The sequence below is a fragment of the Mastigoproctus giganteus genome, chromosome 7 (genome assembly GCF_048544385.1).
Source record: "Mastigoproctus giganteus isolate SK-2022 chromosome 7, ASM4854438v1, whole genome shotgun sequence".
Lineage (NCBI taxonomy): Eukaryota > Metazoa > Arthropoda > Arachnida > Uropygi > Thelyphonidae > Mastigoproctus > Mastigoproctus giganteus.
Genome location: NC_143581.1, coordinates 113,907,094 through 113,934,902, shown reverse-complemented (window position 1 = coordinate 113,934,902; position 27,809 = coordinate 113,907,094). Strand labels below are relative to the sequence as shown.

Here is a 27,809-nt window from a genome sequence, read left to right as displayed (position 1 = left end):
GAAACCCATGCTGTTTGAAGCCATGCTAAGCGAGGTATTGCTGTATTGTGTCTCCTTGTCAAACTCCTTTCTCAATTTTAAATTTGCTACTGTCTTGTCTAGTCTAATAAAGGAGGTAGCGTTCTCATATATTTTCTCAAAATCATAATATATGGGGGTATCTATGTCTTGTCTTTCCAGTTCCCGAAACATTGCCTTATGCTGTATGCAGTAAAATGCCTTTTCATAATCCACAAATGCCAGGCATAATGGTGTTTTATGTTCATTTGCTTTCTCCATTAGCTGTGATATTACTTGAAGGTGATCCATAGTTGAGAATTCTGTCCTAAAGCCAGCTTGCTCTTTCGGTTGATTCTCATCGAGTATTCATTCTAATCTGCTAGTAATGACCCTTGTGAACAACTTGTAGATAACAGGCTAATTGGTCTATAATTTCCAATTTCTGATTTATCTCCTTTCTTATGCAACCATATCGCAACGAATAATGCAACCAAAAGGCATCACACCTTTTCTAATGCATTTTGTGAAGCGTCTTGCCAGTTTTTGTGCCATGTCTCTTCCTCCCAATTTTAACAACTCTACAGTAACGTCATCTTCCCCCGGGGCTTTCTGATTCTTCATTTTCTTCAACGCATGTTCTACCTCATCAGGAAGGATATCGGGTATGTTGTACGTGTTGCTAATTTGCAATCCATCTTCCTCACTGCTGGCATCATTCCCGCGCTCCTTGTATAATTCTTTATAGTAGTCTTCTGCTATTTGAATTATGCCTTCTCTGCTATTTATAAGTAGGCCATCGCTATTCTTCAGTTTCAGTATCATTTGTCTTTCTGTATTACTGCTCATGACTGCTGATTTATGTCCTTTGTTTTCCCTTAATGCTTGTTCTACTTTTCTTGTGTTAAATCTTCTTATGTCCTCTCTGAGTCTCTTTCTAATGACTTTGCATAACTCAGTATACTCAGTTTTCTCCTTGTCAGTGTTTATCTTTCTCTTCATTTGCCGTCTTCGGTTCATCATGACAAGTGTTTCTTGACTAATTTTTTCTTCTTTGGATTTCTTTTTACCTATAAGTTTCTTGGACTTTATCACTTTCAGAAAGTTGTGATATTCCTCATTGACATCTTGATGTACTTTTTCTCGATATCTTGATATTGCCTTTTCTCCTCTTCTGTTATCTCAAAGACCTTCGTATTATTTACTCAAGTCGGTTTTTTTCCCTTTCTTTTCTTACATCTATATCAAGTGTGCATCTTACCATTCTGTGATCACTTCCAATATTTATCTTGTTGAGGATGATAACATCATTCTAAGGTTAGTGAGGATGAAGTCAATGTCATTAGTTGTTAATCCATTTGGGCTCTTCCATGTCCACTCTCTGTTCACCCTTTTCTTGAAAAAAGTGTTCATTACTGACAATCCTCGAGATTCTGCAAATTCCACGAGTCTTTCACCAATTCAAAAATTTCCTATAGTTCCCCTTTCTGTGCTGTTTTGTCTCTTTCCAATCTTAGCATTGAAGTCCCCCATAATGATAGTGTAGTGGGTTTTCTGCTCATCTAGAAGTCTCAGTTTTGGTGTACATTTCTTCAACCTCTTCATCATCGTGGCTCGACGTTGGTGCTAAATCATTATGACCTTTAGCTTGTACCTTTTAGAAATCCCGAGAAGTAGTCTTGACACCCTTGGTGATTACTTTTGAATCCCAAAATGTTTTTTATATCTTTATGGACCAGAAAGAAAACTCCTCACTTTTCACTGTTTCCATTAGTGTACATTGATAAACTTATAAGTGATTCATTTCTTCTTGTTTCAGCCAAACCGGTGATATTCCAATTCACATTTTCTAATTCCTTTTGCAGCTCTAATATCCTGTCTTCATCGATGAGTGATCTTACGTTGTAACAGGCCAAGTTCAGTTTCCGTGCATGGCAGCCTGGTCGTACCCAGAGATTCTTAGCGCCCTCTGCCTCCACTCTGATCCTCTCGCTGCCGTAAGATGGGGAGTGAAAGCCACTGTGGACTGAGGGCCATTTATTTCATTGTGCTGGAGGGTTTGGTCTTTTCCTCTTCACGCTGACCAGTCGTCTTGAAGAGAACCACTCTACATGTTCATTGCCACCTAAGTGACGTAACAGGGCTTACCATTGAGAAGGTGTGCATGAGTGAATTTTAGGGAGGCAGGCCGACCCGACTTCTAAATCTTCTGAGATAGGAAGATATTGGATCCATCAGTGTTTTAGACTGAGTGTCTGATAAACCACAGAATGCCTGTTCCCCTCTTAGTCTTTGCTATCTGTGTCGTTTGGATCACAGTAACTCCGTGTGTACATATTTTTGTGTTAATTTTTGTTCTTTAAATTACATTAACTTGAAATGATAGGCTCGAACAAGTGTAAACGAAATGTGTTAACTATTGATACAAAACTAAAAGCATTGGAACATATTGATAATGGAGAACCTGTAAAACGGATATGTAACGAACTGAGTGCCGGAAAAAGTATGGTGAATGATTGGTGGAGAAACTGGATATCCCTTCAAGGCTTCAGTACACAAATAGAATCAGAAAAAGTGCTCTCAGACAGGTGCACTATGAAGAAGCCAAAAAATGAAGTCGTTGATCCATGAATTATTATGGATATGGTTCATGCAAGAAAGACAAAGAGGAACCTCTTAGCAGGCCGGTTTTGAAGGAAAAGGCAGTACACTTGCACAAGAAAGTCGACAGTGGAAAAGAATTCTTAGCCAGCAACGGATGGCTTTCACGATGGAAAAAGCTCCACGGAATTCATTATCTAGGTGTTTGCAGCAGATCAAAATGCTGCAGGTGAATCTTCCCAAAAATTTGTAGACTTTATACAGAAGGAAAATCTTACTCCTGAACAAGTCTACAATTTGAATGAAATGGGCATAAATTTTAAACTTCTTCCAACGAAAACGCTAGCAGCACCACAAGAAACATTCGCTACTGGTTTCAAAATGAATAAACAGAGAATCGCTGTGCCCCTTTGTACAAAAGCTGCTGGAAGTCACAAACTGCCCCTTTTTGTTGTAAGAAAGTCAGCCAAACCAAGAGCATGTAAAAATGTAAATTTCAATGCTCTACCAGTTTACTACAAAGCCCAGAGGTCAGCTTGGATAGATTCTTTTTGATTTGAAGAATGTTTTTCAACTGAATTCGTTCTAAAAGATAAGGCTCGTTTGATGTGTTTGAAATTATCGCTCAAGGCTGTTCTTGTCCTTCACAATGCTCGAACCCATCCCATCGACCTGTCTTCTGATGACATCAAGGTGGTGTTTTTACCACCTAGTGTTACATCTTTGGTGCCACCTATGGATCAAGGTGTGACAGTTAGTCTGAAAAGGTATTACAGAAGAAAACTTTTTCAGAAATTCTTGAACCACCAATGAAGAAGCGGAACTCACTGAGGCCCTTAAGAAAATTAAATTCAAGGATGTGATTTACATGTTGGTATCTGCTTTTGAGGAAATGCCATCATCAATATTTGTGAGTTCGTGGAGAAAACTATGGCCTGATGTTGAAAAATTAACTGCAATCTGGACAGAGCCATGTGCTGAGGATCTGACAGACCACAACAACATTGCTCTGCTCAACAATTTGAAACAATTATCAGAGTTCAAAGACCTGGAAGAAAGAGACATCGATAAATGGCTTGTAGGCGATAACACTCTAGAGAATGAAATGTTAACAGACGATGAAATTATCGAACCAGTTAGTCAAGGAGAAATGGAGAACCCAGAAGCTGTGAGTGGAGATGAAAATTACAAAAGAATAAGTCTTTCGGAAGGAAAGAAAGTGCTTGAAACTGCGATAAGATATATCGAAAAGCAAGATAATTCATCTGCCATTGATATAATTCTTATGAAAAAGTGGCGTGATTTTGCTTCAAAAAACAAATTTAAATCAAAAAGACAAATGAATGTTACCGATTTTTTAACTAAGTAAATATTTAATAAACATTTATATAGAACATACTGTATACAGTATACAAGTCGATTGCGGCTTTAATTTTGGTCGATCACGACGAATTTTAAACATGTATAAAAAATAGATTAGTCAAAATCTAAATGTTATTATTATTATGCGCCCCACTGCATATGCTTATTACAAATCTGTTGAACCGCATGACTATTGTTCATGCAGCAGCTAGGCTTGTCTAGTGAAAATTCATGCAGTTATGTTGTGGAGACTATAGTGTATGTGTCATTCTTATTTAGCTTACTTAATATTAATAACTGGACAGTACTTATGCATTAATTTAATAACCCTTGATTTAAAATGAACTACTACGAAAAAGAGTAAAATATATCATTTTCATCAAGAGTGGGAACTAGAATACGTTTTTTGTAATGATAAAAGAAAAATGTTGTTTGATTTGCAATGCTTCTGTGGCTAGACCCAAAAAAGGAAATTTAGAAAGGCACTTCGATGCACTCCATGGTAAATACCAATCGGATTTTCCGGCTAATAGTGACCTTAGAAAAAATAAATTAAAAGAACTTAAATCCAGATTATTCGTGCAACAAAACTTCTTCATGACACCTAATTTACAATCTAAAGCAGTAACTGTAGCATCATTTAAAGTGAGTCATCTTGCAAAAAAATGCAAACCATTTTCTGATAGTCAATTCATCAAAGACGCATTCTTAGAAATAACAGATTTTGAAAATTTTAAGAAAAAAATGAAATTAAAATTGCTCTTCAATTATCCCGAAATACTGTGGTGTGAAGCATCGAAAAAATGAGTTAAAATGTGAGCGAACAATTGCGTGCTCATATTGCTAGTGGTATGTCCTTTTCTTTACAACTGGATGAATCTACAGAAGTTGTGATACAGCTCAATTACTCATTTTTATTCGTGTGGTTTTCGATGATTCTGCCACTAGAGAAGAACTGCTGGGTATGGTTTCGTTAAAAGAAAGAACTAGAGGTCTTGATATATGTATATATGTAACGCATTCAAAAATTTTATTGAAAAAATTAAATTACCACAACAGATGGAGCCAACGCAATGACAGGGCATCTTAACGGATTCATCGCATTGTGCTAAAAGGATGGTGAATTCCCAGATTTTTTGAGTTACCACTGTATCATCCACTAACAAGTTTTAGCCAGCAAAAGATTAAATTCTAAATGTTATGGACGTAGCTTTCAAAAATCATGAATTCCATCAGAGGACAATCTCTTCGAAGGAGTCTTTTCAAAATGCAACTCGATGAAAATGAACCAGCTCTGATATTACACACAGATGTGAGGTGGCTGGGTGGGAGTAAGTTTCTACAGACTTCTAAATTTGCTAAATGAAATTTAAAAAAAATTGTTGATCAAAGGGGCGATGATTATCAGCAGCTACAGGATACGGAGTGGGTGTGAGATCTGGCTTTTTTTACAAGTAATTGAAGATTACTGGTAAAAATTAGCAGATTTTTACAGTAAATTAAGTGATCTGACTTTGGAATTACAAGGAAAAAATAAAAATGTGCGTGGCATGATTAGTAATATATCTGCATATCAATATCAATTTTTGGCAAAGGCTAAGGATCTCAAAGGGAAAAAAAATTCTATCATTTTGCAAATATGCATGTTCATTTAGGCACCTCTGTAGCCAGGTGGGTAGGAGCAGCAGTGCATAGCACACATTTCTTGATTAGACCGGGGTTCGAGCCCGTGACCACCAAATAGTGGTAGAGAATGAAAGGGACTTGGGGGTGGTTGTGCAGGCAGATATGAAGTTCTCTGAGCAGTGCAGACGGGCTGCAAGAGTAGCTCATGGAGTATTGTCAATGATATACAGGAATTTTTCCAGCAGGGATAAGGAGGTGATTATTCCATTGTATAAGGCGATGGTCAGGCCACACCTAGAGTACTGTATACAGGTCTGGAGGCCTCATTTCAAGAAGGATGTAGAGCTGCTGGAACGAGTACAGAGAAGGGCAACAAGATTAGTGAATGGAACAAAGGGGTGCTGTTACGAAGAAAGGCTTAAGTTTTGCAAATTACAGTGTCTGGAGACTAGGCACCAGCGAGGTGATCTGATAGAGGTGTATAAAGCCTTGAATGGTTTAAGCATGCTCAATGCTGATGGGATTCTTCCTCTAGCTCAGAAAAATCACCTGAGAGGGCATAAATTCAAATTGAGGAAAGACAGATGTAGGATAGATGTGCGGAAATTTGCCTTTAGCCAGCGGGTGGTTGGTTGGTGGAACAGACTTCTTCCATCCCTTGTAGTGGAGGTTGATAGCCTAAATAAGTTTAAGGCTCAGCTGGACAGGTATTTTGAACGAACAGAGGGGTGAAGTGGAAGTGGGGTTTTTTTTTTTGGCTGATGCTGCATAAGCTTGCTTTCTTGCATCAAATGCCTCTACTAATGCTAATACAGAGGGTGCGGAAAGGTCAGGGAATGATCACCGCATATCCCCTGAGCAATATGGCCTTAGTTGCTAAAGCTCATAAAAACCAAATAACAAACAAACAATCGAGTTCATTTGCAAAAATATCCTGTTTTTGAATTTAATAGTGAGAAATATGTTTCTGAAATTGAGGAAGTTGTGGTTGAATTTGAAACAATTGAAGACATTGTTCAGCATATTTCTTATCCATTTAATGTCGACTTAGATATGAAAAAAATCGCTGAGATTTTTAACTTGGAGAAAATATCACTTAAAAATGAAATCATTACATCGTGAAACGATATCTTTCTAAAAGCCAAATCATCAGAAAAAGACTTTTGGAAATATGTTTGCCGAGAAAAGTACCCAAATGTAAAAAAATGCAGTGAACTTTTATTAAATTCCTGTTATGGTTTCACATATCTATGTGAATCGGCCTTTTTGTATTTGAAAAAAAGATGAAGAATCGCTCTACTCTTACGGACTTGCATACAGAAGATTCTTTACGGTTGGCCTCATAATTATAAATATTATTAGCTGTATGGTGCAAGTAAGCCTTATGCTGCACCAGCCAAAAAAAAAAAAAAAATTCTCGAGTTACCCTGAGAGAGAGAGTCAAAAATAGAAGGGAATCACCAAGAAGGAGAATGATGATGATATCCAGCTCAAGACCCTGGGTGTGCCAAGCCCATACTCACCAGATGTGAGCCCCTGGGGATCTCACAGTATATTCCCGATTTTGAAAGCTTAGCAAATGTGTATGAATTTAAAATAAGAATTCTGAATTGTATTTAAAGACAACATTTTTCAATATATGTTGATTAACTTTTTTAACCATGTGCAATGAAATTCTTGAGATGGTAGATCGTGGCACATTTTGAAGAAAAAAAGTAGATCGCATCACAAATGAAGTTGGCCACCACTTGTGTATGGTATATTTTTTTACATTTTATTTAGAACCTATAAATGGTATTTTTCATGTGTTTTTGGAATTAACTAGCCATTTGTTTATCTGGTCTGAGGTCTGGTCCCATAGGGGCCGGCTAATCGGAAGTCTACTGTACTTATTTTTTTATTACTAACACAGATATGAATTGTGATGTATGCAACAGAATAATAAGATTAATTTTATTGTATGGCTTTTGCACATGATCAAGCAGTGTTTCCTTTAGAGAAGAGTACATATTTCTCATGAATTAATTCAATCTAATATCTACCAAAATGAAATATGCATGTGTCTGTAATAAAAATGACTGAGTTTTCAGAATATTGATTTATTGCAAGAGGATTTTTTTTTTTTTTTTTTTTTTTGCACATTATTTGTAGGTTTGATTAGCAGCACTTCCTAATTAAACTAAATTTTTTTTGTCCTTTCCTTTTCCCATTATTATATGGGGTCAGCGTTTTTATTGTTTTGGCATGCAATTTTTACGGCTGGATGCCCTTCCTGATGCCAACCCTCACCCTTTATCCGGGCTGGGAATATGCAGTGGTCATTCCCGGACCTACCGCATCTTCCATATTTTGTGAGTACGGGCTCAAACCCCGGTCTAATCAAGAAGCGTGTGCTATGCACTATTGCTCCTGCCCCTGCCCACGGAGGCGTCCCTAAATAAACTAAATATACAGCTTCTTAAATACATCTAAAAAAAAAAAACACAAATGCACATGCACGCACACACACACACGCGCGTACACACACTAGACATGGTTAAGTACGGGGAAAAATTCTCAAGCTATGAGAGCTGTACAAGTCAGGCATAGCTATCTTTCTCTACATAGCTTTGAGCAAACCCAGATGCTACCTACAGAGAGAGTCTCTAGGCCTAACATGTGCAATGAGAAACACTACTGTTGATTTTACAAATAATAGGTGTTGTTTTATACATGGTTTTGTGAACTTGAGAATGGAAGTGACTGGTAGTTTCCTTTTAAATTTTATATTGTCTAAGTCTGCAGATGATATAAAGGTTGGCAAGGTGGTTAATCACAGTAATCAGGATATGCTACTGCAACAAGATTTAGACAAGTGCAGATTATCTGAAAAGTGGCAATTGTTTATTGACAAATGCAAGGTACTTTGTATGGAGAGCAGTAATCCCAGATTAATGTACCAGCTGTGTGCTACACCATTCAGGGCAGTGGAGAATGAAAAAGATCTGGAGGTAATTGTGCAATAAGATTTGAAGTTCTCTGATAAGTGCAGACAGGCTGCCAGGACAGCTCGTGTGGTTTTGTCAATGATATAGAGGAATTTTGCCAGCAGGGAGGAAATTACCAATAATGCAATGGTTAGGTCACATCTAAGTACTGCATACAGGTCTGGAGGTCTCATTTTAGGAAGGATGTAAATCTGCTGATCAGGTGAAGACAAGAGCAGCAAGGTTGGTGAGGGGAGCAAAAGAGTGTTCTTTCCAGGAAAGGTTATGTAAATTGCAGCTTCTAGAGATTGACCTGCGAGAGATCTGATTGATGCGTTTAAGGCCTTGAGTGGATAGTATGCTCATTGCTAATGAAATCCTTCCTCTTGTCTCAGACTACACATGTGAGAGGAGCATAGATTGCTTTCAGCCAGAAAGTGGTTGATTGTTGCAACAAACTCGGATATGATTTTGTAGAGGTGTGTAGTTTTGAATGAATTCAAAGCAGAACTAGATAAACTGTTAGATGAGATGGTCAGATGAAATGGGAAGTTTTGGCTGATGCTGTATAAGCTTGCTTTCTTGCATTATTTGCCACTGCTAGTAATAATAATAAGGATGCAATTAGCCCAGTAGTTACGATGTGACACCACCAATATCATGGACCTGAGTTTGAATCCAATACCAAAAAAAAAAAAAAGCATGAAAGCCGCTTCAACAAACCCACCACAAGGCTGGATGAAGATGAGAAGTAGAAATATTAAACATACTACATCCAACATGATGTGGGATGAAGTCACTTGTATTCAAGCCTTAGGTATCAGAGGGGTCGATTCGGAAAGTTGTAGACCAGTGGTTTTCGATATGCTATGGGGGGGGGAAGAAAATTAAGAATTACAGTGAAACTTCCCTTTAACGGACAGCCATGGGGAACGAAAATGTGTCCGTTAGACAGAAGTGTCCGCTAACAAGAAGTCTGAGGGAGAAAAAAAAAAGAAAGAAAAATCGTTAAACGTTTAATGTAAAATTAAATTAAAATATATACAGATTTTGAACAATATTTTTGTAAAAAATATACAATTACATACACAAGAGATAAAGAAAAATCGTTACACGTTTAATGTAAAATTAAATTACATTATATACAGATTTTGCACGATATTTTTGTAAATAATATATATACAATTGTGCTATGCATATTATGACTTTATCTTAAGAAAAATACATACAGTAATCACTTATTTTCTTCTGCACCTTCTTCCGGCTGATAATTTTGTTTTCAACGTTTGTTTGGAGTGAAGAAACCATCGAAAGTCCTTCAGTATCTTCTTCAGCGGCGAAAAACATTTTTAAACAATTGATTTGTATGAGTGCTTCTTCTATTTTCATCGGTGGTTCATCGTTAATATGTTCTTTGACAGAATGACCTCCTTCCATTTCTTCATCCACATGAGGAGCTAGCCGACCGGGCTAGCCGAGTGGGTAAAGTACCTGCCCGGCAAACCCAAAGGTCGCGGGTTCGATTCCCGCCTCGGGCTTGGATCAAAGTACTGCAAAAACCTTGGGAGGTGCAATATGGCCACAGAAGCCGATGCGCCAACAACTACCAAATCAAAAAAAAAAAAAAAAAAAAAAAAAAACATGAGGAGCTTCTTGAAAAATATCGATGATAATGTCGTTGATATCTAGAGCACCATCTTCTGTAGTGGGGTTCGAGTCTATATCTTTGTAGCCATGGTCACTTGTAGCGGAAGTATCGTACATTATCAATAGATGTTGAAGTTCTTGTTCTTTTTGGTGCTCCACATTGCTGTTCACAACTTCAATTTTTGCGTTTGAGAAGCCAGAGTTTACAAAAGAGTTCACGACAGTTTGTTTTCTAATTGCATTTACTGAAGAGGAAATCCATTGAATCGCATCTAGGATGCTGAGTTTCTTTACAAGGTCACTTGCACATGTTACATCATTCATGTTTGCAATGAGATGTCTTAAAACACGTTTTCTGTAGTGAAGTTTAAAATTTTTTTTTATCCCTTGATCCAAGGCCTGACACTGTAGATGTGTTTGGTGGCAGAAAAACAATTTGAATGTTGGACAATTCAATGTGCGGGTGAGATGCAGCATTATCCATGAAAAGAATAATTTTTCTGTTTTAACGAATCATGTTTTGATTAAAGTGACTTATCCATTCACTCATGATATCTCGTGTCATCCAGGCTTTTTTATTAGACTTCCAGTCAACATTCAAAAGATTCAACTTTATGCCCTTGAAACAACGAGGATTTTGTGGTTTTCCTATAACAAGAGGTTGTTCAAAGTCTCCCAGCATATTTGTACACAATAGTACAGTCAAGTGTTCCTTAGAAATTTTTTCCCTGCACTTTTCGTTTTTTAGACTCATTGTTTTTCAGGAAGAGCTTTAAAAAACAACCCTGTTTCGTCACAGTTGTAAATATCCTTAGCTTCAAAATCACAACATAAATCTTCCAATTTGACGGTCCACTCTGTTACAACCCCAGTATCAACAGATCCACCTTCACCACTTACGGTTTTCCAAGAAATTGTATGCTGAGTTTTGAACTTGTCTAGCCATCCCACAGAAGCTTTGAACTCATTTACTCCCATAGATTTTGCACCCTCCAAAGCCTTTTCCCTAATAATAGGCCCATTAATGAGAATTTTTTTAGCACGTGCGCGACAAATTTGAAATCCAACAGTTTTCGGGAATGATTTTTGAGTTCATTTTTTTCTTTAGGATGTCGCTTACCTGCGTCTTCCCGATTTTGAATTTTGCAGCGAGATTGCGAACACTATTTTTTTGCCGATCATACGCATTAATGAGATCATTCGACTTGATCTTTTAAAGTTAAATGTTTACGAGAAGACATTGTGCACTTCACACGACACTGAAGAAAACTGAAAACTCAAAAGACGAAAGGCCGACAAAATCCCCCCCCCCCCTGCACATACACCAAATTCATCAGACGTTTTACACATGCTTTAAAATTCTTGAAAAAGGGTTTAGAACTGCGACGTATACCTTGATAAAATTCAGAGAATCGGAAATAGAAAATAAACACACGATTGAGGCAATATGTGGAAGAAAAGTTCCTAGAAAAAGGTCCGTGAGTTCGCCTGCTGTCCGTTATGGGGAGATCAAATTAAGTGCTAATCTAAACGAAACAGTGCAGATTGCCTGTCCGCGTCCGTTACAGAGAATGTCCGCTAGACAGAAGCTGAAAACACGTTAGAACCAATAGAGGTGAGTTGGGGAATTTGAAAATGTCCGTTAGGAGAAGTTTCACTGTAGATCCTTTCTTTCCCCCCTTCGTTCACCGTATTTTCATTAGTTTATTTCTATGCATAAACATCTACTTACTGTATTTTATACTAATAATATTTTATATATTATATTATATTATATATATATATATCATATTAAAAAATATATATGTTATATGATATTTATTACAATAATATTATTATAAAAATTACATTTCATGATAAAAATTATATATATACAGTATATAATTTTATCGTACTAAGTAAACATCAATTATAGATCATCCCAACATTAAAAAGATACTGTACACCTTTTTATAATGAAATAAACATATAAATTAAAAAATAATAATAAGTTTAAGTATGGATAAAGGGGTGGTTGAGGGGGAGAAGACAGAGAGTGGTAATCAATGGACACTGCTCATCGTGGACTAATGTTATTAGTGGAGTCCCTCAGGGCTCAGTGTTGGGTCCATTATTGTTTTCTGTGTTTATAAATGATATTGATGATGGTATATCGAGCTTAATGTCCAAGTTTGCAGACGATACAAAGGTTGCAGGGTTGTCAAGGACACTACTGACACTATGCTGCTGCAACAGGATCTGGAAAGGTTGAGCAGATGGGCTGAGAGGTGGCAAATGAAGTTTAACATTGACAAATGTAAAGTACTACACATGGGAAACAGCAACCCCAGAGCAACGTATCAACTCTGTGGTACTACACTGACAGTGGTAGAGAATGAAAGGGACTTGGGGGTGGTTGTGCAGGCAGATATGAAGTTCTCTGAGCAGTGCAGATGGGCTGCAAGAGTAGCTCATGGAGTATTGTCAATTATATACAGGAATTTTTTCAGCAGGGATAAGGAGGTGATTATTCCCTTGTATGGTCAGGCCACACCTAGAGTACTGTATACAGGTCTGGAGGCCTCATTTCAAGAAGGATGTAGAGATGCTGGAACAAGTACGGAGAAGGGCAACAAGATTAGTGAATGGAACAAAGGGGTGCTCTTACGAAGAAAGGCTTAAGTTTTGCAAATTACAGTGTCTGGAGACTAGGCACCAGCGAGGTGATCTGATAGAGGTGTTTAAAGCCTTGAATGGTTTGAGCATGCTCAATGCTGAAGGTATTCTTCCTCTAGCTCAGAATAATCACCTGAGAGGGCATAAATTCAAATTGAGGAAAGACAGATGTAGGATAGACGTGCGGAAATTTGCCTTTAGCCAGCGGGTGGTTGGTTGGTGGAATAGACTTTCATCCCTTGTAGTGGAGGTTGATAGCCTAAATAAGTTTAAGGCTCAGCTGGACAGGTATTTTGAACGAACAGAAGGGTGAAGTGGAAGTGGGTTTTTTTTTTTTTTTTTTTTGGCTGATGCTGCATAAGCTTGCTTTCTTGCATCAAATGCCTCTACTAATGCTAATGCTAACACATAGCAGTGATCAGTACCAGCAACCTCCAGAAAACCTATGTTGAAAAGTTTAGGAAGTACACAGAACTTAGACCGGAAGTCAGAGAGGTGTGGTATGTGAAACAAGTAATAACCATTTGCTGCATTAACCACCAACATTATACCAAAGAGCCTCCATAAGAATCCAGCAGCAATAAGCCTCCCAGAGAATCTTACGTGGAACTCCAGAAAGCTGCAATCCCTTGAACACCTGTATGATAGTAAGAGAGTTCCTCGACCAACATAACAGCAATAATAATAACTGGACACAGCCACCCTCCCCATTCAATTGGTACCAGTACCTGTTGCAGGCAGAAAAAATCTCATAAAGAAGAAAAATTTTTATAATAATAAATAATAAAAACACAGCACCAATATATACCAAGTCATAAGAAATGTAGACAAATGGCATGCAACGCTTGATCTTAACAAGGAAACTCCACTCTCACAGACAGAAAGATGGGCGAAAAAGACACTCCATTGCTAAAATAATCCATTTAGCTTGGTTCCCAATGGTTTGTATATGCTAAGTTTATTTTTATATAAAGTTTTCCATTTCAGGTTATACAGGTATTGCCACACTGTTTGTTCGGGAAGGCTTAAGCATAGTTCAGAAGAACTTGTCTGAATTTCAAGCAGAAGTTCGTGGATCTCTGTGTATAAACTTTACATGGGTGATCTATGAAATGCTCCAGAAATTATACATAACAAACTATGATGAATTGGGTCTAACCAATTTAGGACACTTTACTAGCTGAGAAAACCATAATCTAATTTAGATCTTATCATTGCACAATAAATGTGTAGATGTGAGATCAGCTCCACATGTCGTGGCAGATATGAGAATATCTGCTTCGGAGAATATTTAATTTATTTAGACCGACTGTACATAGGTTTTTTGTGTGTTCAAAGAAATTTGATTTGTTGATTGTTTATTCTCAGTTCTGAATGAGGGTGCATCTGTCATTTTCTGCAGATGTGTATTGCTGCTGTCTTTTGTATCGAGATTCGGAATCCATTATATGTGGTCCTCTACTGTGTTTTATTTATAGCCAATTCAGTCTGTCTTTCCATTTTCTGCATATTCTGTGGGCGACGTGAAATGGTGAGGTCATCTGCATATAGGTATATTTCAACTGTTTCTAGAATAACTTCTGTGAGAGGATGGATTTTGATTGCAAATGGAGTTCACTAAGGACTGATCTTTGCAGTGCCCCTGTTCTTGGTTGGATTTTGAGGCAAAATATGATGATAGTGGACTTGGAAGTGTAGATAAAATCAATTAAGATAATTCCACATCCTTCCACTGTGGAACATCAGTTCAGTTGACTGCAACATGGATCTCACAAAATGGAAACATTGCAATCCCACAACTACTTATGCGTATGCAACGAATTTCTCTGACTACTCTGATGTGTACATTGATAGCTGTAAAACAGACACACACACATACAGATTCAACCGTGGTCTTCTAAACAGCATGATTTATTAGTAGTATATATATAGTGCAGAATTGTGTGCCGTAAGTCTCGCTCTGGCGCCTCTGTAGGCAGGAGCGGCAGTGCGTAGCACACGCTTCTTGATTAGACCGGGGTTCGAGCCCGTGACCACCAAATACAGAGGATGCGGAAAGGTCAGGGAATGACCACTGCATAATCCCCGGAGCAATATGGCCTTAGTTGCTAATGCTCCTAAACACCAAATAACAACATTTTATGTCAAATCTGATATAGCCTCTGTTCAAATCTGATATATTTCCGCACATTTCTGCACCAGTCAACCAACTTTCTCCTATCCCCTTTGCTCATTGTCCCCGGAGCAATATGGCCTTAGTTGCTAATGCTCCTAAAAACCAAATAACAACATTTTATGTCAAATCTGATATAGCCTCTGTTCAAATCTGATATATTTCCGCACATTTCTGCACCAGTCAACCAACTTTCTCCTATCCCCTTTGCTCATTGTCTATGCCTCAGAGCCATAAGTTATGATAGGTCTGGCGAGGGTGTTATGTATCCATGTCCTTGTTTTCTTTGATTTATAGGTTTAGTAATTCCTATTTAATTATTTATTTTTTGCTCTATATCTTTTTCTTTTTCATAGGACAGGTGGTATCCTAGGTATTTGAAAGTGTTAACTTGTTCGATAATATTACTGCCAGTGCAGAACTTGCTTCTTATTGGATCTCTTCCTTTAAATGCCATCACTTTTGTCTTTGAAATTGAAATTATTATTATTATTTGAAGCTTATGCTGCACCAGCCAAAAAAAAATTCCTCGAGTTACCCTGAGAGAGAGAGTCAGAAGTACAAGGGAATCGCCAAGAAAGAGAACAATGATGATATCCAGCTCAGGACCCTGGGTGTGCCAAGCCCATGCCCATACTCACCAGATGTGAGCCCCTGAATTTCCATATTAAATGATTTTACTATTTGGTTTAATGAGAATATGGCTTTCTGCAATGAGTTACCATTTTCTTCAATTAGAACTTGGTCATCAGCAAAAAGCAGTCTCCATTCTTGCTTTGTGGCTAATTTCGATGCCTGTCTTGGAGATTTTCCTCCATTCTCTTATAATAGGATTTATGTGCATATAAATAGAAGTGGGGACAGTCCACATCACTCTCACATGCCTGTATTTGTCTCCAATTTAGTTGTTCATGATTAAATCTTAATTTTCATCCTATTATTTTTATAGATCAACTGGTTTGGTTTATTGTCTTCTTTTAAGATTTAAAATAATTTTGTTTGGTTCACCTTGTCACAGGCTTTTTTGTAATCTATGAATAAGAGATAGGTTTCCAAATTAAACTCTTCTTTTTTCTATCAGGAGCGTGGGTATGAAGTAAGTATCGATGCATGGCCTTCACCTTCTGAACCTGTTTTATTCTTCTCCAAGGATGTTTTTGTAGTATTTTCTAAGTTTCAGTTTTAAAAGGCTTGAGTATACTTATATCCTGAGTTTAGGAGAGTGATTCCTCTGTAGTTAATGCAGTCATTTATATTGCATTTTTTTGAAAATTGGCACTACAAGAGCATTTTGCCAGTTATCTGGTGGTGGGTGTCCTGCAAAAATCGTATTCATCAGTTCAAGTAGTTTAATTTCAAAATTTTGTTTTTTCTGAGCTCTATGCTAATTTCATCATTGCCTGGACATTTTTTTTTTTTTTTTTTAAGCACTGTTTCCAGTTCTTTGTTAGTGAAGGCTTCTATCATATTATTGTTAAATGTTGTTTTATCCAGGGGAGGATCAACTATTGTCCATAGGTTTTTTTATTATTGTTGAGCCAATCTTCTAACAGTATTATGTTAATTTTGACTGTTTCCTTGAGGTAACTGTTCATTTGTCTTATTACTTTGTATACTCTAGTACATACTAATATCTTTCACATTTTCTTTTGGCTATGGCCCTTTTTCGTTTACATTCCAGTTCATTTTCTAGTTATCTATTTTTTATATACATTTCTTTTCTCCTGAATTCTAGTGCTGATTTCTGCATCCCACTGTCACAACCCCTTTTTCTCTCCACCATTGTTTTTGGTACCCAGTATTGCCTCTGCTGATTCTTCCAAGGTTTTGCAAATGTGGCTCCAGTTATTTTCTATATTTACTTATATTAAAATTATATTTATCCAATATAATTTGTTAATTTTTTATCTATTTCTTGTTGGTATTTCTTCTGCATTGAGGGAGCCTTATATAGACATTCTTGAGATGGTTGTTCCTTTATATGCCTCAACCGTGGTGGAGGGAATCTCTAGGTAGTTCCAGTTAAGAAGTGGTCTGATTCAATTTCATATCCTCTAAAAACTCTTGTATCGAGTATGAATTTTCCTACTTTGCTGTTTGCCAAGGAAAAATCTATAATAGAGTTTGTTCCTCTTGCAGACCATGTATATTTGTGTGCATCTTTGTTTAAATATTGTGTTCATTATTTATAAATTATCATAGATCAAGAAATTGATTAATCTTTGGCCGTTTCTAATTTTGGTTGGTTCCCCAAAGCTGCCTATGTGATTTTGGATTTTTATATTTCCAACTCTAGCATTCATGTCTCCCAGCAGGAGCAGCATGTCGTTCTTGTTTACTTTTTCTATTATACTTTGAAGTTGGCTTTAAAATTTAGAGCGGTCTTCTTCTCTACCTTTTTCCGATGCATACAATCCTATTATTGTTATATACCTTCTTTCTATTTTTAGACATATTTGTATTATTCTCTCGCTCCAGTAGATATAATTATTTATTCTATCTTTAAGCGATTTATGAATCATCATTGTAGATATGGATATTGTAGTTTCTCTTGTTCCCTGAAGTTTCTTTTTTGTCTCTGTCAAAATAGCTTTTTTTAATTTTCTTTTGCATCAAAATATCATCAATTTGGTCTTCCTTGTGAATAATACTTCTCTCGTTCCAAGTAGTAAAGAATGTTTTTTCCGGTTGTTATCCTTAGCCGGGCCAGGGTCACTTCCATACAGGGCAGTCCTGAACTTTTTCTTTTGTGAGTCAAATTAAGCAAATAAGTGAAATTAATAATATAGTTTAATAAGCTATTTGCCTAAACTACCATCTTATGGGAGTATCGGCAAGAGGAGTCTGTCAGCAGCATGGTCAAATGATGGGCATTGATAAGATAAGATACCTGAAACATTGCCTTAATGTATTGTAATTTAGGCTAATAGCTTAAAAAACTATATTATTAATTACATTTGGTATAAGAGTGGTATTAAATATAGTAATAATCTTAATAGTATCATTTTTACCGAATCATGAATTGCAATAAATGCCTTACAGTTAGAAAATTGTCGTACTCCTCAATATCTGAGAAAAGTTCTCGTGTAAAGACGAAACAACAAAGTGTTCGGTTCGCTTGGATTCCTGGGCAACAAGCATGCTGACCAAGCTGCTAAACATCCGTTAAAAGAAATTCTCTCGCGAATAAAGTTCCATACAGTCACTTTACCAAAGTCATTCAAAAAACCTCTGAAAACATATGGCCACAAACCTAGCAATCCCAAACAAGTAAAAATTATCACAAATCAAACAGCAGCCAAAATGCTGGAAGTCAAGTTTTCATTCAAACTGGCATGAGAGGCCCAGCTTCGTATTGGACACACACATTATAATGTGTGTGTGTCTCCAATGCACTGAGGGCACTCCACAGTGCCCTCAGTGCATTTTAGAGTCAGTAGTTTCATAACAAGACAAATGCTGGCAGCAACCTCATATGTGCACAGCGCACCAACAACAGTCGCCTGATGTGGCCTGGTGAATGCCTGAATAACCTCGCATTCATGTATGCAAGTCATCTGATCATACACAGCCTATTTAGTGTAATTTATTCCATTCCTAACATTTTTATGTTATATTTGCATTTCTGTATCTATGTACCTTTCTTGCTGAGGAAGGGGTTTGTTACCCAGAAAGCTTCTTGTCGTATTAAAACATATTAAATTTACTTTAGTTACTGCTTCCACTGGCTCTGCATTCTCTTCTTCTAAACCATGGAAACCAGTGACACAGACCCAATTCTCTTTCACGTCGATTAGTTTGACTTCTGTTCCTGGAAAATTAATGGAGGCACTGGTTAAAGAAGCACTGCAGGATCATCTAGTCAAGACTTCAGTTATAGCTCAGACACAGCATGGTTTTGTTAAGGGGAAGTCTTGCCTGACCAATTTGATTGGATACTATGATGTAGTCACAAAAGAACTGGATGCAGGGAATAACTTTGATATTATATACTTGGATCTTAGAAAGGCTTTTGATACTGTTGCACATGGAAGACTGCTGCACAAATTTGAGCAGTGTGGCATCGGAGGCAAATTGCTGCTATGGATAAAGGGGTGGTTGAGGGGGAGAAGACAGAGAGTGGTAATCAATGGACACTGCTCATCGTGGACTAATGTTATTAGTGGAATCCCACAGGGTTCAGTATTGCGTCCATTATTGTTTTCTGTATTTATAAATGATATTGATGATGGTATATCAAGCTTAATGTCCAAGTTTGCAGACGATACGAAGGTTGGCAGGGTTGTCAAGGACACTACTGACACTATGCTACTGCAACAGGATCTGGAAAGGTTGAGCAGATGGGCTGAGAGGTGGCAAATAAAGTTTAACATTGACAAATGTAAAGTACTACATATGGGAAACAGCAACCCCAGAGCAACGTATCAACTCTGTGGTACTACACTGACAGTGGTAGAGAATGAAAGGGACCTGGGGGTGGTTGTGCAGGCAGATATGAAGTTCTCTGAGCAGTGTAGACGGGCTGCAACAGTAGCTCATGGTGTATTGTCGATGATATATAGGAATTTTTCTAGAAGGGATAAGGAGGTGATTATTCCCTTGTATAAGGCAATGGTCAGACCGCACCTAGAGTACTGTATACAAGTCTGGAGGCCTCATTTCAAGAAGGATGTAGAGATGCTGGAACGAGTACAGAGAAGGGCAACAAGATTAGTGAATGGAACAAAGGGGTGCTCTTACGAAGAAAGGCTCATTTTGCAAATTACAGTGTCTGGAGACTAGGCACCGGCGAGGTGATCTGATAGAGGTGTATAAAGCCTTGAATGGTTTGAGCATGCTCAATGCTGATGGGATTCTTCCTCTTGCTCAGAATAATCACCTGAGAGGGCATAAATTCAAATTGAGGAAAGACAGGTGTAGGATAGACGTGAGGAAATTTGCCTTTAGCCAGCCGGCGGGCGGGTGGTTGGTTGGCGGAACAGACTTCCATCCCTTGTCGTGGAAGTTGATAGCCTAAATAAGTTTAAGCCTCAGCTGGACAGGTATTTCGAACGAACAGAGGGGTGAAGTGGAAGTGGTTATTTTTTATTTATTTATTTTTTTTTTTTTTTGGCTGATGCTGCATAAGCTTGCTTTCTTGCATCAAATGCTTCTACTAATGCTAATGCTAATATTGTGCCTGCTTAAGTTTTGCTTTTACGTTAGTTTGTTACTGACAATGTATAGATACAGTTGGTAAGATTTATTAAATGGAGGAAAGTAAAGAGTTCATTTACATCCGATTGTTCTCAAAGCATAAGCTGAAGAGTTAATGGTTTATGTGCATGTGATTTGAATGCTGACTGGTGGGCTATTTGGTATCTGGCCACTCTACGATTAAGTGCTTTGCTGTGAATTGGGAATGACGCATTTGCCGATTCTTTCTACAAACAAATACATGATACGGCTATGGGTGCCGCTGTCATTGCCAACATTGCAGTGGAGGAGTTAGAGGAACACATATTCCTGAAGCCTGTGATTTAAAACTTTGTGACAGCTGGATATATTTAGGGACTCTAACATGTGGTATAATATTTTGTTCATTATTTTTCAATTATTATAGATCAAGAAATTGATTAATCTTTGGCCATTTATAATTTTGGTTGGTTCCCCAAAGTTTAGGTGACAAGGGGCATGTTCTGATGTATAGTTCGTGAATTGCCCGCAGCACATTGGTTTCCAGTATACTGATGCTTCCAGATGAGAGCCCACTCATCTCACAAAACATCTGGGAAAGGAAGCGTCGAAGTCATGATGAGTTGACTAAAAATGCTGTGCTATTGCAGAGTCTTCAGAGTCACCCAGACGGATGGTCTTGAAGACATCTGGGCTTTCCTTTACATAGCAGCTGCCACAATCGTGGCAAGTAATCTGGTATACAATACCACTGGGTAAGAGAGGGTTGATGTGTGTTTTTAATCTCGAGACCAGAGATTGTGAACTCCTATCAGGAAGTTGTATGCATTTCATGTGGTACTCACGCAGGATCTTAGAAATCTGGTGTCAGATTCCCGGGTAATACAGAATATAAGCAGTAGGTACACTGTCACTGTCGCGAGGGGACGAGGGCCTCAAGTGAATTGTAAGCTCTTGTGCTTGTAGTAAGCACCTGTCTAACACATGGACTGGGTATCCACAATTGGTGAGATCAGCTTTTACTAGAGTAAAATCTAGAAACCTCTGTGTGCCTGGCTTGCTCTGAGCAGGAATGGCTTAAAAGCCATTCCTGCTCAGAATGGCTTTTAAGCTCAAGAGAGTAGAGCATGTGCAGTGCTGTTTAGTGACAAAGGGCATGTGCTGACCTATAGTTCGTGAATTGCCTGCAGCACATTGGTTTCCAGTATACCGATGTTTCCAGATGAGAGCCCACTCGTCTCACCAAAACATGTGGAAAAGGAAGTGTCCTGTTTGCTTCCAATTCCAAAGTGAACTGGATGAAGGGGAATAGGGAGTTGAGTATGCACCTTTGGCCGGCCATAAAATTGCGGGAGCTGGGTATCCCATGGCATCAACTGCCAACGTGTCGACCTTGAGGTGTTCCCCGATTTGAACCACTCGTAAACTAACTTGTTAATCTTTGACTCTAGTCGTCCCAAGACCTTGATGGGTGGGTCACGTACAGGTTCATAGACATTAGGATCGAGCAAGATTTGAACAAGGCGAGAGCCTTGTTCAAATACTCCGAACAATCCAATACAACCATGCGGCATCCCTTGTGAGCAGGAAGGACGACAACGGTGTTATCTTTCTTGGTGGAGTTATGAATAGCGTGTTGTCGGTGGCTGAGGTTGGGGTTAGCTGTCCATGCACGTTGAAGAACAGAAGCTGTCCTGAAGAGGATGTTATCAGCAGTCCCCTCAGGGAAGTGGGCTAAGGATGCCTCCACCCAAGGCAATTTGCGTGATCGCGGGACGCCTCCTTAGCCATGTGGGCAGGAGCAGCAGTGCATAGCACATGCTTCTTGATTAGACCGGGGTTCAAGCCCGTCAGAAGGTCAGGGAATGACCACTGCATATCCCTGCAGCAATATGGTCTTAGTTGCTAATGCTTCTAAAAACCAAATAACAAACCTGCGTGTGATGACAATCTCAATGGTAGAACGGCGAAATCCATACCGGAGGTGAGAAGATTGGTCTGATCGGAGATCAATTGTTTGCTGCTAAGATTCAGGACAAAATTAACGTTGTCAGTAGGATGCATAAGTGTTCTTGAAGAGTGAGTCTCTCTGATTAGGTTAAGGAACTTACGTTGCTGGCGAGAGCAGTAAGCATCAGACACACGGTTGACCTGGCAGCAAAGGGTCTGAATCAGGTTTGAGAATGCTGACAGGGAGATAAAACCTCTTAGCTCTTGCATGATTCTGGATTTGTTGAAACCAGCTCTCTGTAGTTCGAGGTGGAGGTAACCATTCCACATTTTCAAGGTTTGGAGACTGAAGTTGAAGCAGGCACGCTTCATACAAGCATGATTGAAGGGAGTTTTATAATGGAAGCCTTTGTGAATGATGCGATGCGATTTGTATCTGTGTGTGAACCGCAAATGTTGCTTGTCCTGGACTAGTGAGATGAAAGAATGGAATAAATTATACTAAATAGGCCGTGCATGATCAGATGACAGGAGAGTGCGTACACGAACGCAAGTGTTTAGTCATTCACTAGGCCAGATCAGGCGATTGTTGTTAGTGTGCAGCACGCATATGGGATTGCTGCCAGCATTTGTCATGTTTCAAAACTAGTTCTATGGAAGATATCTGTGCCGCCATTAACCTGTGTTTGTCAGCCAGTGTCATCACATTTGCCGATTCTCTCTACAAACAGATACAAACGGCTATGGGTGCTGCTGTCATCTCTGTCATTTCCATTGCAATGGAGGAGTTAGAGGAACACATATTCCTGAACCCACTGGAACCAATCACGATGTGGTGCAGGTATGTAGATGATATTTTCACTGTCATCCTCCGAGGCTCGGATGCACCGCTGTTAGAGTACCTCAACTCCCTATCCCCCATTCATTCAGTTCACTTTGGAATTGGAAGCGGACGGGATACTTCCTTTCCTAAATGTTTTGATAAGATGAGTGGGCTCTCATTTGGAAACCTCAATATATACCGGAAACCAGTATGCTGTGGGCAATTCACAAACTACAGATCAGCCCATGCCCCTTATCATCTAAACAGCACTGCACATACTCTACTCTCTCGAGGTTGGAGCCATTCCAGCTCAGAGGAAGCCAGGCGCACCGAGGTTTCCAGAGTAAAAGCTGACCTCAAGTGACCATGCACCTACTGCTTATATTCCGTATTACCCGGGTGTCTGAGACCAGATTTCTAAGATCCTGTGTGAGTACCGCATGAAATGCATACAACTTCCTGGTAGGAGTTTACGATCTCTGGTCTCAAGATTAAAAATGCCCATCACCCCTCTCTTACACAGTGACATTGTATACCAGATTACTTGCCACAATTGTGGCAGCTGCCATGGGGAAAGCTCCAGATATCTTTAGGACAGCCTCGCGGAACATGACAGGTCCAACTGCCTGAGTGGCTGAACACTGCAACCGCAGAGCATTTTTGGTTAACTCATGACCTCAACCCCAGCACAATAGTGAGGTGATTGACCAATGTTCACATTGCTATCATCGCCTATGGTTAGAGTCTCTAAATATATCCAGCTGTCACAAAGTTTTAAATCACAGTAGAAGTACAGTCAGTCCTCATATAGCACGATAGTTGTGTTCCTAGAAACCCTCGTGCAATGCAAAGTTGTGCAATATAAACAACAGGCCCTATGGGAAAAATAGGGTTAGGTGCCGACCACCCAAGATTGAACACACGTTTGTAACCAAAACATTACCAAACACAATAAATAATCGTAATAAAATACGTAAGTATTTTATTACGACTATTACATAATAAAATATCGCTAATGCTTTTGCTTCTATCGTAAGCAAACTTGTTTTTTGTTTTATTTTCTATCCAAACAGATGACAGCCGTTCCATCTCTTCCAATTCTTTGTGTCTTAATCTAATGGATTTTAATTACACTTTGAGTTGTTCCTGCTATGAAATTTGTTTTTATTTTCTCTGCATTCTTTGTAATTCTCGGCATTGCCTCATTTAGGTGTGTAGCACGTGCAATATCACATGATCTTTCATTTCGCTCAAAGCGTTTCACAATTTCATATTTTTTCTATATCGACTGGCCATAAGCCTTCCCGCAGAAACCCCTGTGGGCCGGAGTCCTGTGTAATTTTGGCCATAAACGCTAGTATGAGGTCACTACAAATTTTCCCGGGTAAGAATTTTTGACCCAGTCCGCCTCTGTTTATCGATATTGCTTTTATTTTTCTCTCTGAATCTGCAGTGTCTTCACCAGGATGCTTCCTTTTCACACCTTTTAAGTATTTTATTCATTTTTAGGGAATAAAGCACAATTACAAAATGAGGAGACACGCTTGATACACATAAACAAAGCTGCGCGCGTGTAGCAACTGAATAAACAACACTGTAAAGGCAGAGATTAACACCTCACATTTTACTAAAGCACATTTCTAGGGGTTACTACCATAAAACAATAAAAACAATTTCCAGTTGCGTTTCTGCTAGTGGAATCTGTTATAAAGTGGTTGTAAACTCGATCTAATTGTATTTGCGATTATACCGATAGCTGGAATTGTGGAATTGTGTTGGTTTTTACGTTATTATGGTGAAATGTGTTTCCCCTTCACTGATATAAAACACAAAACATTTTCAGAATCTTCTCTTCATTCCTATCGTGTTGCATTTGACTGCCATTTTTTGTAAACACAAAGGCAAATCGTGCATAAGCGAATTCGGTTTGTGTTATATAAGATATCGTTCCCCTATTTATAAATTGTGTATGATTGAATTCGTGTAATGTAAACACGTGTTATACGAGGACTGACTGTACAAGACTACACCCAATTTTAGAGTCAGTAGTTTTGAAACACGACACGCACTGGCAGTAATCCCATGTGCACACAGCGCACCAGCAACGATCGCCTGTGTGGCCTGGTGAATGACTGAACACCCTCGCATTCATGTATGCGAGTCGTCTGATCACGCACAGCCTATTTAGTATAATTTATTCTATACCTAACATTTTTATGTTGTTTGCATTTTTGTTATTAAAACTTATTGAATTTACTTTAGTTACTGCTTCCACTGGCTCTGCTGTATGCCAACATGTTTGTGGTTTAGTGGTGCAAAATGGTCCATGGCTGGCACTACAATGACTTCCATCAAGACTACATAGATAGGAAGGCTTTCAACGCGTGACTTACAAATGGAAAGCTCTTTTTCCGCAACCAAAGGATTTATGCTTGCCATCCAAGACTATCAGTACCAGAAAATATATTGTTAAAGACCTGGGAATAAAAGATGACACTTGGCCTTAGAAACAATTCAGCACATCACCACTAGATGCAGGGTTTCACCCAAATGAATACACTCACAGGCATGACCAGGTCACCGGGATAATACGTCAGAGGCTGGAACAAAAAATACCAATTGATCAAAGAAAGTGGCATTCATTCTTTAAAAAAGACCATTTTTAAAGAATGAATGCTAGGCCGTACTACAGACCCCTCCTTACAAACTATACTGGGACCCATAACAACGGACAAGACAATCAGGCATAAAAAGACCAGACATAGCCCTCATTGACTAGAAGGAAATGGGTTCCTACGTAGCAGTGCCCAACAACAGCAACCTACTAAGAAAAGATCAGGAGTTATACAAACCTATGACAGCAAGTCAAAGAAATGTGGCATATGAAATGTTATGTCCATCCTGATCAACTCTGTGTCAACCACTGGCCTGGTGCCAAAGAGCCTCTATAAGAATCTAGCAGTAATAAGCCTCCCAATGAACAGTTACATGGAACTCTAGAAAGCCACACTCCTGAACACCTGTAGGATATTAAGAGAGTTCCTCGACCAATAGTAATAATAGTAACTGGACCAACCAACCATCCCTCGTGCACTTTAGTTAGATAAGGTTGTAGATTTCCAGCACTTTTAAGGGACACTCATGATATTGATAATACTCCTGTATTCCCAGATGACAGCAGTCCGGTTCACCAGGCTACTGTTTTAAATCAACATGGGGAATGGTAGAGCATTTCATTTGTCCAGCAAAGTCACAAGACAAATCCACAGTACTAGAGGAGCTACTATGAACATTGATAGATTTCCATTGTTAGGGTCTCCAAGGTTGAGGCTTGATACTACTCTCATGAAGTATGACTCTAGCCATCCAAAGACACTTTGGATGGCTAGAGTCATACACAGATACATAGAATAATGAAATACCAGTTTGATGCACTCCTTATCTGCAGAGCCTGTATGGAGACCATCACCTTTTCTAATACAAAAGTGCTTAGAGTCTGTTTCCAGACCCTGAAAATAGTTAAATGCCTTCAGTCTGGAGAGTCCTTGATTGAAACTGCTAAACCAAAACAGTACAAGCAGTTGCTAAAGTTAGCAACCTTGGATTCAATTCTGGTATCAGTCACTCCACATAACAAATTGAACACATCCAATGGTGTTATCTCTGTGTGGAACCCACTTACTGTGACCAAAGAGGAAATAATTCAAGAACTTAGTGACCAAAAGGCAATAAATGCTTGAAGAATTATGGGGGGGGGGAATGCAACCTCGTTCCAACTGCATTGGAAGCTGATTTGACCTTACATTCCAAATCCCATTCGCTGTTTTAAATGCCAGAGATATGGCCACTCCCAGGTGACTTGTTGAGGAGATGCTATTGTGACTCATTTGTGGTTCTAAAGAACATACTCAGGCAGATTATGCAGTTTCTATTCTCATTTGCCCTGACTGCAATGGAAACCATCCAACTTTTTCTAAAGCATGTTAGCTTTGGAAACCAGGGGAAAAAATCCAAAAGTATAAAATAAAAAATAAAGTTACATATCCTGAGGCATGAAAACAAGTTTTGTTAAGTATAAGGTGTGACTATTAAATAACAAGACTGTTGTAATAAAATAAATGCAATTTGTACCTTACAAATTATCCCCGTTAAAATAATTGCCTTGAGCTTGCACATGCTATTCCTTACATTTCTTCCAAGGATACAATAAACATTTTTCTGGAAGCCATCTTCTGTAAGTCCCTTTAACACTTTGGTTGTTCTTTTCTGAATGTCTTCAGTGGACTGAAAATTGGTTCCCTTAAATACACTTATCAATTTAGGGAACAGAAAAAGGGGGCTAAGTCTGGTGAGTAGGGTGCATGTTCACATATAGGGATTTTTATTTTTTTTTTTTTTTGCCAGAAACTGGAAAACAGAGTATTTTGTGTGCTGGAGCATTCAACCATTCCACAATTCAGATCTCTTCCTTCAAATTTTTTTCAACCTTGTCAGAACTTCAATGTAGTATTTTTGATTGACAATCTGATTTGGTGGGTAATAATTTCTTTAATATCAAAGAAAACAAGAAGTGTGGTTTTCATTTTTGATTTTGACATGCTTGCTTTTTTTTGGTGTGGGAATTGTTTTGTCTTCCATTGCATTTGCTGTATTGTATTTTCTAGGTTGTACTGGAACAGCAACTTTCATCACAAATAATTACAGTACAGTAATACCCCGAAGTTACGCGATAGGTGGGTCCGACGAAAATCGCTTAAGTCGAATTTGCGGAAGTCGGGGTACAACTTTGCATATAAATACATATAAATTTTGTTTCATTGGGACCAAGGACTAA

General features: G+C 38.5%; 1 protein-coding gene across 1 annotated transcript in view; it reads left to right on the top strand.

The window, feature by feature from the left end:
- Positions 1-27,809, top strand: part of CCT7 (chaperonin containing TCP1 subunit 7) — a 298,828-nt gene that overhangs the window by 77,965 nt on the left and 193,054 nt on the right. The window lies entirely within an intron of this gene.